This window comes from Magnolia sinica, chromosome 10 (genome assembly GCF_029962835.1).
Source record: "Magnolia sinica isolate HGM2019 chromosome 10, MsV1, whole genome shotgun sequence".
In the NCBI taxonomy this organism is placed as follows: domain Eukaryota; kingdom Viridiplantae; phylum Streptophyta; class Magnoliopsida; order Magnoliales; family Magnoliaceae; genus Magnolia; species Magnolia sinica.
In genome coordinates this window covers 58,298,312-58,303,171 of record NC_080582.1, presented here as the reverse complement: position 1 = coordinate 58,303,171, position 4,860 = coordinate 58,298,312, and the positions used below count along the sequence as shown (strand labels likewise).

General features: G+C 38.6%; 1 non-coding gene across 1 annotated transcript; it reads left to right on the top strand.

The window, feature by feature from the left end:
* Positions 1–499: 499 nt before the first annotated feature.
* LOC131217763 (small nucleolar RNA R71) lies at positions 500–606 on the top strand. The gene has a single exon (XR_009157353.1). It is a non-coding gene; the product is annotated as a small nucleolar RNA R71 (small nucleolar RNA).
* The last annotated feature ends 4,254 nt before the right edge of the window (positions 607–4,860 follow it).

Sequence of the window (4,860 nt, the reverse complement as noted above, 5' to 3'; positions counted from 1 at the left end):
CCTTTTGCCCAAGAGAAATTTGGATGTCTAGCCCACCCTGGGTTGTATGTGTTCGAGTAAGGATCATTCCCAGATTTTTGAAAAGTGTTCATAGCATGAACTTGTTCAGAGGAAGTTCTGGGAATGCTGCACCAGATGGACAAGACTGCATAGGATGGGCAGGACTGGAACATGTGGCATATGCCTCGACTTGAGCTGTTTGTGGTGGTCCATTATTTAATACCAGAGCATCAACTTTCTTTGTCAAGTTATCAAGCTTGGCACTCAGCTCTGGTATGACTCCTATCTCATATATACCACCTCTCTTTTGTGGTTGGGGACTTTTGTCACCTCTATTTGAATAATCCCATTGCTGGGAATTTTCGCACAAGGTTTCAAAGAAGTTCCACGCCTCGACATCACTTTTGGTCATGAATGACCCTCCACTGTGGCATCAACCATGCGACGGTTCTGTGGTGTCAGACCATCATAGAAGTATTGAACTTGTTGCCACTTCTCAAAACCATGGTGAGGACATTTAAGAAGCAAGTCCTTCCATCTTTCCCAACATTCATGAAAGTGCTCGCCCTCTTTTTGTGTGAAGTTAGTAATTTCTCTACGGAGGGCATTGGTTTTGTGAACGGGGAAGAACTTGTTTAAGAACTTCTTAGACCGTTGGTCCCATGTAGTGATAGATCCAACTTCTAGGGAATTCAACCATGCTTTCGCCTTATCCTTCAAGGAAAAAGGAAACAGCGTAGGCGGATCGAATCGTCTGAGAAGTTTTGGAACTTAAAGGTGGAGCAAATGTTTAAGAATTCCTTCACATGATGATATGGGTCCTCCTTGTCCAATCCATAAAAGGATGGCAACAATTGTATGACTCCAGGTTTAAGTTCAAAGTGTGCTGCCGTAGTGGTTGGCAACACTATGCATGAAGGCGCATTAAATTGGACAGGAGCTGAATAATCTTTGAGAGCTTTAACTTCAGTCTCATTTGCCATTTCAACAGGATTATTTCTCAATCGTTCACGAATTGTTCTTTCAATCTCAGGATCAAACGGTGCTAGTTCTAAATTCAGAGACCTACGTCCTAGCATAAACTATGTTATTGCAATGTAAGAAAGAAAATTAAACAAAGAAGCAACCTAAGAGAAATAAAACTAGACCTAGAAACTATGAGATTCTAAAACAAGTTAAAACTATGTAAATAAGAATGGGAAGAAAGAACCCGGAAAGGAGATGATTGAGGTCTGAGGAATAGAGAGCTCCTCCTTTTGAAGACAATGTTATTTAGCAGCTTCCTTCCTCAATTCCTGTAAACAAAAATAAATTAAATTTCCTAAAATAATGCTAGAAAAAATCCTAAGCAACGGTTAATTTCTAAAAAAGAAAGTTTGTAATCTTAGAAATAAAAGCTAAGTTAGTTTCTAAAAAGGAAAAATTTCTAAAAAATAGGAAATTAGAAAATAAGAGAGAAACTTTCTAAAAAAAAAATAAAACCTAAAGACTCTTCTAAAAATAATAAAACCTAAACTAGAAGATAGAAAGTTACTTGAAAGAAGAATCAGAATCTAGAATTAGAAAATAGGAAATTTCTAAAAATAAAAAAAATAAAATAGCCTAGAAATAGAAACTTCCTAAAAAAAATAAAAAATAAAACCTTAATTTTAAAAATAGATATTAGAAGAAAATAGAAAATTTGGAAAGAGATTACCAAATTAGTAGTTTATGTCAGGTCCCTACAAAACAGGAAATAGGTTAGTTTCAAAAAAAAAATTTAACCTAGAGTTAGTAAAAAAACCTAAGACTATGAATTATGATAAGAGAGAATCTTAAATCCAATTGGAACAAAACAGTCCCCGGCAACGGCGCCAAAAACTTGATGTTTTATTTAAACCAACACGATTTAAATGATATTTAAACTCGCAAGTATACGAATCAGATGCAGATACGGTACGTATTACGAGATCGTTCCCACGAGGACTGGTCGTCACAATTCAAATCTACGATTCTCCTTAACTAATCCAACAAATAATGGAATGAATTACTAAGCACAATTTTATAAAAAAAAAAACAATTAATTAAGAACAGGGAAGAAAATTCAATCAGAGAGAAAGCACTAGGACTTTCGAATCCACCCCTAATTATCCTAACCCTTGTTTTGTCTGTTGATTCACCTTGATCTAGATTGATACCACTTAAATAGAGAAAGCACAATCTGTGTCCTTAATCGGGCATACAAACTGTCTAATTCCTTTAAGCAATGCCATGAATGACATATCCCATGTCCTTTAGTCGGGCACATGGAATGTACATTCATTAAGGCACCCTGTTTCTTCCTCTATAGGAAACTTGTTCTTGATCAGACACAAGCACCTATAATAAGCATCCAAACAACATCCATATATATACTTTAATCAAATTCATAGATGGAGAAGTATAGAATTTAAACCCATAAAGCCCACTTAGAGAAAGAAACAAATTAATTGAAATTCAAAGTAAATCAATCAACACAAGAGCTGATCAAATTAAGGGCTTCATCTCAGCCCTAGCTGAGAGATTAGTGACCCATAAAATCCATAAAAAATATTAAATAAAATTCATAAAGAAAAAAACAAACCAAACAATCTCTTTCTCTCTTCTTTCTTCTCTTTCTTCTCTTCCTTGCTCCAGATCTGGAATCCCCTGGTTCTGAATGCCTCTCCCAAGTCCAAAACTCCCCTTTTATAGCTGCTGGATGGGATCGGTGGCAGAGTCGTAGAAGGACTCGAAGTGCAATTTTTCGCAGCCGTGATCGGTGGGCCCCACAGAGGCATTTTCTGGAAAATCTAACCCGTCCATTGGATTCAGGACGAAATTTCAGTCAAGAATAGGTAGTTTTGAAGGTCCATTAGTGCGGCCCAGAGAAGAAAATACAAAAAGATCAGTTTTGAACGTCCCGGGGCAGTCTACTTTTGGCCTCTGCACCGCACACATGTGTACGCATGGGCGAGGAATATCAACATGGTTTTGAAGCTCTCGATGCCCTCTACACGATGGACGGATCAGATCTTCCATCTGATCGAAGATGGTGGGCCACAACCACCCGGAAGTCCGCTTTTCATGGACGTGCGTAAGCCTTCGCACGTCCGGCGCTGTGATGCTCGGTGGGCCCCACATAAGCATTTTTGGGGAAATCCACCCCGTCCATTGGATAGAGGACGAGATTTCGTTCAAAGATGGATAGTTTTGAACGTCCATTGACACGGCCTAGAGAAGAAATCAGAACAAAATCAGTTTTGAACGTCACAAGACGGCCTGTTTGTGGCCTTTGTATCACGCACGTGTGCACGCATGAGCATAAACGGAAAACATGGTTTTGTAGATATTGAGCCCTTCTACACGATTAACGGTTTAGATTAACCGTACGTGCTACCGGTGGGGCCCACAGCGGTCCGTAAAAAATGGATTTCCGTCCGTTACGCGCGCTGAAACGGAAATCTCCGTTTTTGAAATAAGAAAGTCGGGTCAGCGCTGCTGACCGACTTTAGTCTGTTCGGTGCTCAAGCAGTGCACATGTGCACTGTGTACACACGCTATAGATATAGGTCCACTGTGATGATTTCAAGAAATCCGCACCGTCCATCCTTTTTCTCATATTATTTCCACCGTCAGGACCAAAATTGATGTATATCCAGATATCCAGCGGGCCCCACTTAATGAATTAAAGGGCTGATCTATCCGTTGGACTACTTTCCGAGCTCTTCAATGGCTGAAATTTAATATGTACGGTTAATTTACGGCCCTCATCCCATGTATGAAGTTTCGAACTGATCGGATAGCGGGAACCATGTGATCTTGCATTCTAGACCCTTTTCGGGCCCCTTTGGCTTGCTTTCCTCAGATCTCAGGCGTGTAAAATCTTCATTATTGGTTCTCTGGATCCATCCCGTGCTTTGGAGACTTTGGATCATGAAATCCATGCCTTTAACATCAATTTTCAATTAACGCTCCTGACTTCATCCTGTAATAAAAATACAATTAAAATACTCTATTAAGCATTTTCATATACGTAAAATCTAGTAATTACTGGGGTCTGATATGCAATATTTGAACGTATTCTCAAATCCCTAAACCTAAACCTACACCTAATCCTAATCTCAACTCCCTAACATAAACCTAAACCTAAACTTGATAACCCAAACCTAAACCCGATCCTGAACCCGAACCCGATTTCCTAAACCTAAACCGTAACCTATAACCTAACCTATACCTAAATCTATAACCTAAACCAAAACCTAAAGCCTAAGTGTATTCTCAAATTCTTAAACCTAAACCTACACCTAATCCTAATCTCAACTCCCTAACCTAAACCTAAGCCTAAACTTGAAAACCCAAACCTAAACCCGATCCCGAACCCGATTTTCTAAACCTAAACATTAACCTATTCTCAGTTCCTTAAACCCTATAACCTATAACCTAAACCTAAACCTAAACCTATAACCTATAACCTAAACCTAAACCTAAAACCTAAATGTATTCTCAAATCTTTAAACCTAAACCTACACCTAATCCTAATCTCAACTCCCTAACCTAAACCTAAACTTAAACTTGAAAACCCAAACCTAAACCCGATCCCGAACCCAAACCCGATTTCCTAAACCTAAACCTTAACCTTTTCTCAATTCCCTAAACCTATATCTTATAACCTAAACCTAAGCCTAAACCTAAACCTTAACCTAAACCTAAACCTGTAACCTATAACCTAAACCTAAACCTAAACCTAAACCTAAAACCTAAATGTATTTTGAAATCCCTAAACCTAAACCTACACCTAATCCTAATCTTAACTCCCTAACCTAAACCTAAACCTAAACTTGAAAACCAAAACCTAAACCC